Below are 16,766 nucleotides of genomic sequence, written 5' to 3'. Positions count from 1 at the left end.
TTTAAAAAATGAATGAAATGCTAATCTTTCCACCTAGAGATCTGGAATAAAGGGTCGTAGTAGTTGTGTTACACAAAGCCCTGATTCGACCATATCTGGAGAACTGAGAGTAGTCAGGGAAGCAGATATCAAGAGGAAAAATTAACTTTGGAATGATTTGCATTAATTTACCAGAATATTACATGGGACTGCAAAAGATTAAATTACAAGGGTGATCATACATACTGGGTGGGGTTGCACCCTGTGGGATTTAGAAGGTTGATTTGCTTGAAGTTTTCCCATCAATTTATTTTCACTAATAGTTTCTCTCAACCTACTCTATTTCCAATGGTTGAAGAGTCGAGGACAAGGGGCCATAATCTGATCATTAGAACCAGGAGTGAAACTTGAAGCTACTTCCACTCAAAAGAAAATTAATGGTTGTTTGCAACTCTTTTTCTGTATTCGGCAATTTGTGTTAGAACAACTATTAAATTTCAAATAAGGATTGATTGATTATTGTTAGCCAAATATATTAAAGGTACAGGAGGAGTTAGGTGCAGATCAACCATGATCTTATTTGATGGCAGATTAGGCTCAAAGGGCTTGGTGGCCAACTTTTGTTCCAACACCTCTAAGCAGCTCAGACAGGTGGCTGAGCCACGACTTGTCCATTCCGACTGAATTTCTTTTCTTTTTTTATCTCTTTTCTTCCCTTTTCCTTTACTTACCACTTGCCTGGAGCTCAAAGGGCATCTTGGCTGCGGTGAGGGATCCCAGTGCAGCTTCAAGTGAGCCCTTCATTACTTTGCCAGGGCGTGCATGGGACCTGGCACTGGAATCAGTGATTGCTACAGCAGTGGAGGCAACGTCAGGCAGTGTAGACCCAGCAGTGAAAACTGGTGCCTGAGGATTGATGATTTCATCGTTGGTTAAAGCCAGGACTGGCAGTGGTGAAGTGGTGCAGAATGGGCATCACAATGACATCAATGAGCTGAGAAATGGGACTCTGACATTGCTGGGTCTGGCGTAGGCAGCAAGACAGCAATGGTGGAGAAAGAGGATTGAGTGGTGCCTTGAACGCTGGTTGGGTTGGTATAGATTGTGATGAGGTGGTGGAGGACAGATGGCAGCACAGGGCATCATTGATTATGAGCTGGCTCAGCACTGAGGGACTCTCTTTAAGCTACATCTTTTTATTTCTTTCTTATCCTTAAACTATTCAAAATGGCGCCAGATCACAGAGACAGTGGATAAGCTTTTTCTTGCTGTATGTGGCGATAAAATCATTATTTTAGGTGTAGAAACAGAAAATGTTGTGAACATCAGATCAGAATCCAAAATGGAGATAGTGTATGTTATAGAAACCACAGCAAAGATGTGGAATAGGATGGAATTAGTGACTAAAGTACAGAGTTTGTGGTATAGAAGAAGATATATGTTTTTTTCAATGACTGAGGCACTGGAGAAGTCAAGAGAAGTACAAAGCAAATACTACAGACGCTGAAACTCTGAAATAACAGAACAATGGAAAGTCTCCACCAGCCTGGCAGCTTGTAGAGGAAGAAACTGAGTTACCATTTCAGGTTGTTTGATTCGATCTTGGAGACGATACAGCACAATACATCAGTGTGGAACTGATGCTTAAAGGATATTTTGCATAACTTTGGTTTGTATTGCTTGAGTGAAGATTTAATTAAGATCCAAACATAAAAGAGTGTTGTGGAGCGCAATACATCCAAGGACTTTGAAGAATAAAGTCAGGGATAGAGCTGGAGCAATTACAGTCATAGAGTCACAGAGGTGTACAGCACAGAAACAGACCCTTCGGTCCAACTTGTACATGCCAACCAGATATCCCAACCTAATCTAGTCCCACTTGCCAGCACCCGGCCCATATCTCTCCAAAACCTTCCGATTCATATACCCATCCAGATGCCTTTTAAATGGTGCATTTGTACTAGCCTCCATCACTTCCTCTGGCAGCTCATTCCATACACACATTGCCCCTTAGGTTTCTTTTAAATTTTTTCCCTCTTATTCTAAAACTATGCCCTCTAGTTCTGGACTCCCCTACCACAGGGAAAAGACCTTGTTTATTCACCCAATCCATGCCCCTTAAATGATTTTTATAAACTTCTATAAGGTCACCCCTCAGCCTCCGATGCTCCAGGGAAAACAGCCCTAGCATATTCAGCCTCTCCTTATCGCTCAAATCCTCCAACCCTGGCAACATCCTTGTAAATCTTTTCTGAGCTCTTTCAAGTTTCACAACATCCTTCCGATAGGAAGGAGACCAGAATTGCATGCAATATTCCAACAGAGGACTAACCAATGTTCAGTACAGCTGCAACATTACCTCCCAACTCCTGTACTCAATACGCTGACCAATAAAGGAAAGCATACCAAACGCTTACTATCTACCTGCGACTCCACTTTCAAGGAGCTATGAACCTCCACTCCAAGGTCTCTTTGTTCAGCAACACTCCCTAGGACCTTACCATTAAGTGTATAAGTCCTGCTAAGATTTGTGTTCCCAAAATGCAGCACCTCACATTTATCTAAATTAAATTCCATCGGCCACTTCTCAGCTCATTGGCCCATCTGATCAAGATCCCATTGTAATCTGAGGTAACCTTCTTCGCTGTCCACTACACCTCCAATTTTGGTGTCTTCTGCAAACTTACTGACTATACCTCTTATGCTCACATCCAAATCATTTATATTAATGACAAAAAGTAGAGGGCCCAGCACCGATCCTTGTGGCACTCCACTGGTCACAGGCCTCCAGTCTGAAAAACAACCCTCTACCACCACCCTCTGTCTTCTACCTTTGAGCCAGTTCTGTATCCAAATGGCTAGTTCTCCCTGTATTCCATGAGATCTAACCTTGCTCACCAGTCTCCATGGGGAGTCTTGTCGAACGCCTTACTAAAGTTCATACAAATGATATCTACTATTTTGCCCTCAATAATCCTCTTTGTTACTTCTTCAAAAAACTCAATTTTTTGATTACCCATGCACAAAGCCATGTTGACTATCCCTAATCAGTGCTTGTCTTTCCAAATACATGTAAATCCTGTCCCTCAGGATTCCCTCCAACAACTTGCCCACTACCGACGTCAGGCTCACTGGTCTATAGTTCCCTGGCTTGTCCTTACCACCCTTCTTAACAGTGGCACTACCATTAGCCAACCTCCAGTCTTCCAGCAACTCACCTGTGACTATCGATGATACAAATATCTTAGCAAGGGGCCCAGCAATCACTTCCCTAGCTTCCCACAGAGTTCTAGGGTACACCTGATAAGGTCCTGAGGTTTATCTACGTTTATGCATTTCAAGACATCCAGCACTTGCTCCTCTGTAATATTGACATTTTTCAAGATGTCACCATCTATTTCCCTACATTCTATATCTTGCACAGTCAACACTGATGCAAAATACTCATTTAGTATCTCCCCCATCTCCTGCAGCTCCACACAAAGGCCGCCTTGCCGATCTTTGAGGGCCCTCTGGGGTTCTATTCTCTCTCTAGTTACCCTTTTGTCCTTAAGGCATTTATAAAAACCCTTTGGATTCTCCTTAACCCTATTTGCCAAAGCTATCTCATATTCCGTTTTTGCCCTCCTGATTTCCTCTGAAGTATACTCCTACTGCCTTTATACTCTAAGGATTCACTCTGTTTGTACCTGACATATGTTTCCTTCTTTTTCTTAACCAAACCCTCAATTTCTCCAGTCATCCAGCATTCCCTACATCTATCAGCCTTTCCTTTCACCCTAGCAGGAATATACTGTCTCTGGACTCTTGATATCTCATTTCTGAAGGCTTCCTATTTTCCTCCCATGTCTTTACCTGTGAACATCTGTAACCAATCAGCTTTAGAAAGTTCTTGCCTAATACCGTCAAAATTAGCCTTCCTGCAATTTAGAACCCCAATATTTAGATCTGGTCTATCCTTTTCTATCACTATTTCAAAACGAATAGAATTATGGTCGCTGGCCCCAAAGTGGTCCCCCACTGACACCTCAGTCACCTGCCCTGCCTTATTTCCCAAGAGTAGGTCAAAATTTGCACCTTCTCTAGTAGGTACATCCACAAACTGAATCAGAAAATTTTCTTGTTTAACCATTTGAGGGGTTAAGGGTGGGTTTTTCTTTTGAGGGTCATTGATGATAATTGTTTTAGAAGAGGATAAAACATGAAGATTGTAAACCATGACGAGGTCAGTGAGCATGGAACCAAAAGGTAAATTGGGTAATCAGTTATGTTGTAGAAATGGGGTCAAGTGTGCTGGAGTTGGCTTTGTTGACAGAAGAAAGTAAGCAAGACCTATCTGTGGCATTTTAATAATGTAAAAGGATAGTATTAGAACACAACAAGGGATTTATAATATTTTACAGAACTGTAGTAGCCTTTGGATTGAGAGAGTTCAATGACCTACAAAATAGCTACCCAAATTTTGATATAAAAAGGGGAAGAAAAGCAACAACAACATAACCAGGAAAATATAAAAGATTGAAGGATCCTTTAGAAACATAAGAAAGAAAAAAAAAGGTGAAAGTAAACATGTTATCTGATATTTCAGCAATGCATATGCTCTATTCTAAGCCAAATTTTATTGAAACGTCTAGTATTGTGCTCATCAGGACAATTCACAAGAGTACCAATTCGAGGGGAAAATAACCATTCATATAGCATGAGAGGAGAGTGCCGATTGCTTAGCAAATAGACTCTGACTCATACCGTGGATAATGCACCCATTCATGATGATGGTCAAGCATTGTTTAAACTGTAAACCAGGCAGACTTAGGTCTAAGGCAACAGAAGGTGTGGAATGAAGCTGCAGAGACATAAGAGTTGTTCTCAATCTTGTCCTGCCTGTAAATAACGGTCTTCCTATGTTTCACCATTTTCTCCTTCTATCGTGCAAATTTACCTTCAGTATGGAAGAAAGACTTTCTCTCCATATCTTGGAATTTTCAAGCCACCTTAAGGTTTGAACGTGCAGATCCAGTGCCATGCATCAAGACTATACTTCCACTCCTATTTCTTATGGTCTTTGGCTAAAATATTTGGCTGCCAAAAAAGGTCTTCGTCTGTTTCAATGTACTGAGTGGAACAGAGACTTCCATGCATTTTGTTTCCCTCTTGTTGCCCTAAATCCAGCTCTAATCTTGAATTGGGAATTTGCATTTGGTTTTAAGAGTTTGAACAACACTGAGCTGTTGTGATGCTACTGGCTTGAACTGCTTTGGAATCTTGCTGACATTGAAGAAAACAGGAGAAGCCAAAGCGTTCTTTCGCTTCTTTTCAAAGATCTTTCTCTGGGCTGAAATGAACCATTCACTAAGACTGTCAGGTAATGCACAACTGCATTAACCACCCCTTACATCTTCAATAAATACCTTTACATTCCCTACATGACCCTGACAATATCATAATGTTCATTTGATTGACACCCACTCTTGTATCTGCCTTATTAGTCGAGACACTGAATATAGAATATTAAATTGCTGTGAGGAATCAGCTAACAATACTTTTCAATGAAAACAAAGCTAAACAATTCTCAGAAGTGTTTGAGCACTTCATTCTCCTCTTGCCATTCCTACTCCACACTCTGTGTTGGTGTAGGATATTACTGGTGTAACTCCGACACTATTTCACCAACAATGTGAAAAGGAAGCTGCTGTAACTGTCCACGCCTAAGATGGTACAGGAAGGTGGACTGGGTGGTGGAGATAACGGAGCAGGAGAGATCTACAGGTGGGTGCTCACAGGGAGATGGTTAATGGGCTTCGCTAAGAATGAATTTCCTCCAGCTGAGAGGAATCACTATGTCAACTCTAATGGATAGAAACTGAAATGGGACCTCCTAATTTGATTTTCAAAACTGGAATCATGTCACAGATATGCAAAATTCAGAAGAATATGGCGCATTTTAGTTTCCGGACAGGAGCCCCATGCTGGCAACAGTAAAAACCATGACACCCCTGAAATCTCAATGCATCACGAGTGTAAAGACATAATTTACTAATGATAGTAGATAAAATAACGTCGACTTGTCAGGTTCTAAAATTGCAGTTCAAAAATATACTGTAATCAATAAGACCTCGTTCTTCATAATACACTGACTTACTGTTATGAATATGGTATAAAAGTATTTGCATCTTTTATATGGGGGGGGGGGGGGGGGCATGGTCATGTGGTATTCTTGCTAGATTATTTACCCAGGTTTCTGGGTTAACTTCTGGGGACTCAGGCTTGATGCCTGCTATAGCAGTTGGTGGAGTTATATTTCCAGGAGTCTAATGAGGAAACCATTGCTGATTGCTGGGGAAAATTCATGTGGTCCACTAATGTCCTTTAGGGAAGGACACTGCCATCCTTACCTGGTCTGGCCTACAGTTGATTCCAGACCCACAGCAATGTGGTTGCTCTCTGGGCAATTAGGGATGGGCAATAAATGCTGACCTCGACAACAACACCTACATCTCATGAATGAAGAAATAAAAAGGTCCCATTTTCCATCTTAGTCATTACGTTTCTTACAAGCGTCAAAACCAATAATTTTTTGATTATCATTGTACAACTGCTAATAAATATATACACAGGTAATCTTTTGGAGAATAGTTGCAGTTAAATATCATTTTTTGTCCTATAAATGAAGTTCATTGGCTGCCAAGAATGGAATGTCTTTCGGTCATGCTCTGAAGAGGGTTCCTTCGGCTTTGTTGCTGTTGTAGAGAGTCAATATGTTGTCACATTTTTGTGGTTGAGTAAATAGATCTTGCACTGACAGTACAGCAAAAACTGTCTATAATGACCACCTCTGGGATTAACTTCAGGTGGCTTTTATAGACAGGTGGCTTCCTAATGCAGGTCTGAAACTGAATAATTAATAAACTGTTGAGACTGTCACTATAGACAGGTAGTCTCTCTACACAGGTGCCCTAAAGGCTGGTTTCATTCTATATCTGTCACGTTGAGGTGATCAGTCTGTTTATTTTCATGAACAACTTCTAAAGTGTGTGTTTATCAGAATGTCTGATTCCATTAAGCAACATCTATTCGTGGTTCAAGTATCCATATCCTCGGCTAGTCTACAGAAGGTCTCTGATACTCCTCATTCAGATTTTGTAGCTTAATGGAGCTGATAAATGCATAAATTAAAGGTTTAATACACAGTTTAACATCATCCAGTGAAGGAGGTCCCAATCTTTATTTTCATGAGCTACTTCCAGGTGGGTATCAATTTAACCCCTTAAATTAGCCTACATTAGCATCTTTTATACATTCCATTTAGTACAAACCAACAGCGAATATAATTTTTGTCTTTCCAGCATTCATTTATTGACTGATGGCACGCACAGTCTGACTTTAAGTGGGATTATAAGAAGTGACAAAACATACAAATGACTGTTCTTTGAGCTTCATATCCTTGTGTAGCATTCTCTGACTCATATTTTGATGAAGGCAGACACTCAGCGTGAGTGTTACTACTAAAATTATTGTTATCTGTCCTTCGATTTTAGAATATCAAAGACATGAATGTGTCAACAGGGGGTTATTGTTCGAAACAATCAATTCGGAGTTAGAAGTGTGTATAAAGTATTACCACGTATTTAGATATGTAGATATAAATACTTTGGAGGATGTAAAGGGACTCAGCAGTATAGTTCCAAGTCTGAGGAAGCTCTATGCAGCCATTACAAACTTAAATCAACAGGAGTCCTTCAAATCCAAGTGTGATATCGGACCTGCAATCACACTGGTATTTTTTTTCTGACAGTCACTGTTCTTAGCAGGATGGATGTTATCTTTCAGTAATACATCTTATTCAAAGAGACATTTTATCTCACTGCAGCTGCTTCTAGGTTTAACAATGAAGTGAATTACTTCATATAAACAGAGTTTATTGAAGTTTGGACACCTATGTGAAGGGGTAATTGGGATCCCTATTCAATTATTGTTTGGAAATAAACATACAGATCATGTTTGGGCTCGGAGGTTTGTGACATCTTCAGAAGAAATGCCATATCGCAGAACTCACATGGGGTAGAAGGAATAAGAAAATACTCATGAAATCTCAATGCTTCAGTCAGACTACTGGACAGATTTCAACACACTGGAGGAAGTACTATTACTAGAACTGGTGTACACATGTGCCCGTATTTTTACTATGTATTCTGGACTGGATTCTTCTGTATAATTAATAGCTAGACAGCTATGAATGGGTAGATGTGAGAAAACAAAAATAACCAGCTGTTTCCCACAGTACATTATCTTAAATTCACATGTTTTATAAATTACATTTACACAAGCACAAATACAGGAACATACTTCTTTGAAGCCACTTCACTGTTAACATAGAACATAGAACAATACAGCACAGAACAGGCCCTTCGGCCCATGATGTTGTGCCGAACTTCTAACCTAGATTAAGCACCCATCCATGTACCTATCCAAATGCCGCTTAAAGGTCGCCAATGATTCTGACTCTACCACTCCCACGGGCAGCGCATTCCATGCCCCCACCACTCTCTGGGTAAAGAACCCAACCCTGACATCTCCCCTATACCTTCCACCCTTCACCTTAAATTTATGTCCCCTTGTAGCAAAGTTTAAAGACAGGAGGAAGACAACTGATAGATAAGAAGCAACCATTTACAGAATTGAAAGATTCGTGAACGCTACGAACCTGGAGCTTTGTGCAGCATCGCATACCTCGGCACAAACAATTCACAAGAACCAAAAGATGGTTTACAGCAGGGAATTTGATGCAAGATTACCTTGTCTGTGTTGCTTTTAACTCAGCACAGACAAGCATACTGATACTGTTCATCAGTTACATCCTACCCTGGAATCACCTTCTTTGGCACCCACTGCATTACCTGTAGCTGTTTAAGTAACTACAGTCCTGAATCTCCATATGACAGGCTCATTTCAGTCACCAAGGATGGGTGCACTGGAGCGTCCTATGATAAACTGCAAGCAGGGGGTCAGTGATGCACTGCTAAGTAGGATCTTCAGGTTTGTGCACTCCCTAAAACTTGAACAGGAAATCACACACCAGTTATTTTTGAAGATTCTCGGTTTATATTTGGAAGTGAATTTGGAGATTTACACAACCTCACACAATTTTGGCAGATAGAACTCACAAGTGCCAACATTCCACAAAGACGTAGACTGTACATGATACCAAAATATGCCTTGTATTTTTAGAGTGACTTTTCAAATTTACTCGTGTCTTCAGCCAAGTCATATTACATGTGTGTTTGGACAGCTGACTGACTATTGGTAGTTTCAGAGTTACACAAATGTGCTGCAAAATACTGACGTTACCAATGAACTCCATAAGGATGATGTTCTAATGAGGCATAAGAAGCTGTGATGGCAATGACAGAAAGAGGAAACAAACAGGTGTGTCTTGGACGCTCAAACTCTCAACAATCATCTAAGAATAGTATTGACCACAAAGTTGGTGCAAATCTTTGGTGGTTTTCTGTGCATTATACGTTAGAGTCCAGAGGAGCACCATACTCAGGTCTGTGAAGAAATCATGAGGACCCAATTAAGAAATAGAGCAGTTTAAATGGAGCAGATTACATACGTGTGACCAAGGAAAATCAGAGAGAATTTGATGCAATGATATCTTATTGAGAAATCTATAACTTGAACATATTAAAAAAAAATCTGTGAAGGGTGAAGATTCCTTAAAGTCCAATGGTAGAACATCAGGAATTTGGAAGGCTGGAATACATTCAGTGTATCACAACAGCCAACCTTTTTTAATTGAAATATTCCCGCAAGCTGGTGACTTGACATTCAAAGCAGCACATAAAACCAAAGTACCATTGAACCAGAAATGCATTACATAGACAGGCTTTTGTGTAATTACACTGTTTAAATAACATTTGCAAAGATTAATGAATGGTATACTTAAAATTTATTGGAGATTTGGCTGTTTAAGAGAAATATGGAACAAAATGATTGTTTTAGTGTGTCATCTATATTAGGGAATCCACTTAGACTCAGAATCAGAGAGTTGTCCAGCACGGGAACAGACCCTTCGGTCCAATTTGTCCACACCAACCAGATATCCCAACCTAATCTAGTCCCATTTGTCAGCATTTGGCCCATATCCCTCTAACCCCTTCCTTTCATATACCCATCCAGATGCCTTTTAAATGCTGCAATTGTACCAATCTCTACTCCTTCCTCTGGCAGCTCATTCCATGCACACACCATCTTCTGCTTGATAAAGTTGCCCCTCAGGTCCCTTTTAAATCTTTCCTCCCTCTTACCTTAAATACGTGTCCTCTAGTTTTGGACTTCCCTACCCTGGAAAAAAAGACCTTGGATATTCATCCTATCCATGCCCCTCATGATTTTAGGAACCTTGATAAGGTCACCTCTCAGCCTCCAACACTCCAGGGAAAATAACTCCAGCCTCTCCCTCTAGCTCAAACCCTCCAACCCTGACAACATCCTTGTAAATCTTTTCTACGCTCTTTCAAGTTTAACAACATCTTTCCTAGAGCAGGGAGATCAGAACTGAACACAGTATTCCAAACGTGGCCTAACCAATGTCCTGTACCATTGCAACATCACATCTCAACTCCTATACTTAATGCACTGACCAATAAAGGCAAGTATACCAAATGCGTTCTTCATTACACTGTCTACCTATGACTCCACCTTCAAGGAACTATGCACCTGTGTTCAAAGGTCTCTTTGTTCGGCAATACTTACACGTTAGAATGTGCATAACTAATTGTGCTGATGTCTCTTGTGAAAGGGCAACTGCGGATTAAACAGCTTGAAGTGCAGGAATTCTGAAAAGTTGCAGGTTGAGAGACAGACTGGTTTTCTGTTTCTAGATATTCTGATTTTCTACTTTTTAGTCAGATAGTAGGGACAGTGTCTGTGCTGCATGACATTTTCTATTGCTTAGAGTTGCTATCACTGTAAACACTAAACCAATCTGGATGGACTAATCCTGATCAAGCTATTGCAAACCTCTTTTCGTTATGCTGTCCAGGCATCAATGTGGCCAAATGACCTGGTGAGATCAGCCTGCTGTAACGCTGAGGGGTTAAAATAAAAAAAATCACCAACTGAAAATGTGTTGCTGGAAAAGCGCAGCAGGTCAGCAGCATCCAAGGAGCAAGAGAATCGACGTTTCGGGCATAAGCCCTTCTTCAGGAATGAGGAGAGTGTCTGGCTCATGCCCAAAACGTCGATTCTCCTGCTCCTTAGATGCTGCCTGACCTGCTGTGCTTTTCCAGCAACAGATTTTCAGCTCTGATCTCCAGCATCTGCAGTCTTCACTTTTTCCTAAAAAATAAAATCACCAACTCTGCTTACTGCAAATCTTTTATGCTGCTGGATAAGATAGCTGGAATAGACTCTAAAACTGTATTTATATTAGTTGTAATGATGTGCACAATCAGCTGACATCCCACACAGCACTATAGAAACCACCTAGACATGATTTAATGATGGAAGTCCAAGTCTCACATAACTTCATATCTTAAATACTGCAAGTCTCCTATACAGCTTTCAAGTAAGAACCTTGAGCAAGGAGACTTTCCTGATAATGGTGTCTCCTTTTGACTGGCCTTGATCTCTCAGATCCTGATTGATCACCTTAGATCAATTTCCTATAACTGACAGTGTGTGTGTATATGAGTGTGGGAGCTTGTATGTGGGTGAAATTATGTAAGAGAGTGTATGTGTGTGCACGTGTGAGAGGACAAGTGTATGGGCATGTGAGACTGAGAGTGCATAGGCATGTGTTAAAATGTACGTATGTGCTTGTGCGTGTATGAGAATGTATGAGAGTATATTGGAGAGTGTGCAAGAGAATATATGCATGCATGCACGTTTGTGGGTGAAATTATGTAAGTGTGCGCACATGTGAGGGCATTAGAGTGTGAAAGTGTGTCTGAATGACGCTAAAGTTAGTGATAGTCCTAGTGACTATTCTGGAACAGTTGATGCCCTGGAACTCAATCATTGCAGATGATTGTCTTTGACTGTCTAACGATTCAGTCTCCTCAGTTCAGAACATACCTGGGAGGACTTGTGTGTCATAATATAAAAGCAAAATATCGTAGATGCTGGAAATTGGAAAAAAAAATTCAGGTGGTCTGGTAGGGTTTGTGGAGAGTTGATGTTGATGGTGCTCCAAGACCGAGGAGAGATGGAAGTGTGAGAGGTTTTGAGGAAGTGTACTTGGGGAAGTGGGAGGAAGAACAAAAGGAAAAGGTCTCTGATGGGGTGAACTGCAGGAGAAGTTGAAGACAAAATGTTTCCTGGTGCAAACATCAAAAGAATTAATAATGGCCCGAATGCCATCAGGCCACTGGGGGGCTTGGTTGGTTTATTGATGGGTACCTGCTGTCAGGTCCATGGGAGAGGCCTGATGGGATAAAGCACTTCAAGAGCTATTGCCAGGTATGCCCTATGATTGGGGTACCTGGTGGTTAAGGTACAGCCTGGCAAGAGTCACTCATGTCACCAGTACCAGAAGAAGCAATGTATCCACCAGGGCTGTGGATCATTGCAAGCATCCAAGCTATAGGTAAGCAATGGTGTGGTGAGGGTTGCGGGAGGGATGGACATGTGGGATTAGAGGGGAGGGTAGAGAGATATCTTTCCCACTAGGGAATGGCTGACTAACACAATAGGCTTTGCTGGGTGGCCTTTCGTAGTGCTGGCAAGTTGTCTGGTCTTAAATTAATCTTTGATTCCACAAAATTGTGCTGTACACAAGAAGAATGGGTGTGAATTGGGCTCATGAATGAATCTAATGGACATCTAACTGCTGATGGTTGAGAATCCTGCATCAGCTCCTTTTACTCTCCAACATAATCAAGGGATGTTTTATTACCACCAGGAACTTTACACAGTGCCTCTCCCATTGGGCGATGGGCTGCACAATATTCAGTATGATATAAAGAAGTTTCCAAAACTATTTTGAGGAAGGGCAAGGGCATTACTCCAGTCATGGACAATATTAATCTCTCATTCACCATCATTAAAAACAAATTATTTGCGCATTATCGCAATACCGTTTGTCGGAGGTGCTATGTGCAAATTAGCAGCAATATTTCCTAGATTATTGCAGAGACTATACTTAGCAAAGTACTCAATTGAATGTAAACATCCACTATTTGTGACACATGCTATGTGAAAGGCAACGTTCTTTTTTTTATAAACTAACAGTCTCTTTCCAAATCATCATGTTGTGGATAATGGAAGTACTACACTCATCGTGTAACAGAATCCTTGATTGGCACAAGCCTATAGTTAAAGCCTATACTGGAGTGTTGTAGATGGTGTTTATGCTTGTTTCAGTTGGGACTATTACGGGAACAAAACATTAAATGAACAAATTGTTCCACACCAGAAGTTTCCCTACTTCCTATAAGCCGATTGTCGACTTTGACTTAGAACAATTTGCTCCTTGATGTTTTGCTCCAAGGAATATTACCAATTTAAGCACAGCAAAAGCAAAAATTGCTGGAAAATCTCAGCAAGTCTGGCAGCATCTGTGGAAAGAAAGCAAACATTTTGGGTCCAGAATCCAAATGAAATGAATTTTCCTTTGACAGTTTTGGGAAACAGGTTTGGAAATATTGCTAAGAGGTTTAATTTCAAACCTTGTAAAAAAGTGACAGTGAGACTGAGAAATAAGCCTCCAGAGAGTCTGCATTGTTGTCCTGTGAACTTCGTTGAAGAAAAGATTAGGAATGGTGAACACATTGGCTGGTAATTCATTACCAGCCAATTTACATTAGTCATAAACTGATTTCATTCTCCAGGACCTATTCCCTCTTCAGCAATACAACATTACTTTTACATGCACTTAAAGTTTCAGCAGAATTACTTCTATTTACACACACCTCCAATCCCTTGCATATTGGCAAATTGCAAACAGGGTATTCAGTTCACTGCATAATAAATGGAGGGAATCAATCTCTTGCAGTTGTATTCCTTAGAAGACAAGTTGCTTTTTTTCAACAGTTGCAAAATTATTGTCAACTATTACATGGCAATTCTATGAATTCCTGCTGCCACATAACTTGGTTCCTAGCAGATATAATGAAGAAACATTGCTTCGCCTCAACATCCGAGTCCATCCTGCAAAATCAAAAGTGCTATCAATATGCAGAAGGAAAAGGAAAAACTAGTTTAAGCAACTTTCAAGTCTGAAATTTACACCCGGTATCCATTTAAAGTAGCATTTACCGTACCAACCATCCAGTACACAAAGATGGAAATTCAATACTTTTCAAAGGTGGGAGGGAATGTTTCAGAAATTTAATAATTAGTTATCAGCTTGAATATATAGAGATAACAAGGGAATAATTAATTTAGGAGGAATTACATGGGATTCATATAATACATAGCGCACAGGGAAAGTAAAATCAGTGAGACGCCAGTGTGGTGGCAATGTCATTGGACTTTCCTGATGAAGGACTTTTGCCTGAAACATTGATTTTCCTGCTCCTGACCTGCTGTCCTTTTCCAGCACCACACTCTTGCTGAAACCCAACCTAATGGTTTGGTGACATAGGGTCAAACCCACCATAACAAACAGTGGAATTTAAATTCAGTGAATAAATCTGGAATATAAAATTAGTCTCAGTAATAGTGATGGTGAAACTACTGCCTATTGTGGCAAAAACCAAATCTATTTCATTTCTGTCCTTCAAGGGAGGAATCGGCCATCCTTCGCATGTCTGGCCTGTGTGTGACTCCAGACTCATGGCTCTCAGCTACTCTCTGAAATGGCTAAATAATCCTCTCAGTTTAAGGGAACATGGATGGGAAACAAAGGCCGGGCTTGCCAGTGCTGCTCACATCCCAAAGAAATAAAAGCCTTGCTGAGTGTGCAAATGGCAAAAATGTGATCAAGATCGTGATAGCCCACAATCCCTCTTTCATGTGAATTATATAGTATTAGCTGAAATAGTAATTAGACAAAAGTTGCAGCTTTGAGAAATAAGACAGAAGAGAATCAATGTTTATAGAAATAATTTGTTCTAAAATCCTCTTAACACCAAATCAGAATGGGAACACTCACCAGTATCCTCAAGACACAAGTGTGTGAGTCGTGTGTACATATGTACCTGGCTTGTTAGCATTACGTGGTGAGTCTACAGGATTTAATTTTGAGGAGCTAGCTTTTATTGAAACCATTTTGAGGAGAATAAATTGATTGGCTCAGTTATATACGCTCTAATGGAATGAATGTATACCTGGTAAGACATGCACCAGGTGACAGCACAGAATATGAAATGATGTGTCTCGAATACTTTCCTTGAAAGATCCAGAAATCAAGTGTATTAATTTAAATTATTCAACAAATTAACGTACACTGAAAATAATGAGGTGCTCCCCTGAATAGATAACACAGCAGGAATTCCATTGTACATTATTTAATTATTTGGGTTATTTATTTGAGCAACAGTGATAAAGTGCAAAGATATTAAAAGTTAGTATTAACACAGGGGAAATGAGGTGACTGGTCATGATACTGAGGCAGTATTTGATTGAGAGCATCATCAAGGCAGCCCTAGCAATAATGAGGTTAATGGGAATGAGGGGGAAAACTCTCTGCCAATTGGAGTCATATCTAGCACAAAGGAAAATGGTTGTGATCATTGCAGCTCACTGATCTTAGCTCCAGGATATCTCTGCTGGAGTTCCTCAAGGTAGTGTCTTAGGTCCAGTCATCTTTAGTTGCTTCACCAATGACCTTCCGTCCCTCATAAGGTTAGAAATGGGAATGTTTGCATAATGTTGAACGCCATTTGCGACTACTCACATACTCACAAGTAGTCCATGTCCAAATATAGGAAGCCCTGCATAACATTCAAGCTGGGGCTGATGATTAACAATTAATACTCGTGCCTCACAAGTTCCAGGCAATGACTATTTCCAACAAGGTAGAAGCAAACAATCGCAGTTTGATATTCAATAGCATGAACGCTATTAACAACCAGGGGTTACCATTGACCAAAACTGAACTGGACCAGCCATTTAAATACTGGAGCTACAAGAATAGATCAGAGGCTGGAATTTCTGTAGTGCATAATCCACCTCCTGATTCCTCAGAGTTGTCCACTATCTACAAGTTACAACTCAGGAGCAGGATGGAGTATTCTCTATTTGCCTGGATTGGTACAACTCCAACAACACTCATGTAACTTGACCCCATCCAGGACAAAGCAGCCCACTTGATTGGCACCACATCTACAAACATTAGCTTCCTCCACTACTGACACACAGTGTATACCATCTATAGTGTACACCACCTACAGTGTGAATTGCAAGAACTCATCAAGGCTTCTTAGATAGCACCTTCCAATCCTGCAACCTCTACCATCGTTGAATAGAACATTCTCCTCCAAGTCCCAACCCATCCTATCATCACTGATTTACTGTCACTGGGTCAAGATTCTGAAACTCCCTCCACATAGTGCTATTGGTGCATCTATACCCGTGGACTGCTACAATTCACTACCATTTTCTCAAGTGTAGTTACAGATGATCTAACCTGCAATACCTACACCCTGTGAATGAATATAAAAGAATTAATAAAATTAATTATGAGGCCATGAGTCCTAGAAAGGAGACAGACATGGATTAAATCCCATTCCATTTCTTTGAAAGTAGAATGGGTGAATTACAAATTAATATGGCCTCAACATGTATTTTTTCACAATCATAGTAAAATTGTTGTCTTTATCATGGTCAGAAGTCACTAGGTT

Source organism: Chiloscyllium punctatum, chromosome 48, assembly GCF_047496795.1.
Source record: "Chiloscyllium punctatum isolate Juve2018m chromosome 48, sChiPun1.3, whole genome shotgun sequence".
NCBI classification, from domain to species: Eukaryota; Metazoa; Chordata; class Chondrichthyes; order Orectolobiformes; family Hemiscylliidae; genus Chiloscyllium; species Chiloscyllium punctatum.
This window is presented reverse-complemented; position numbering follows the sequence as displayed.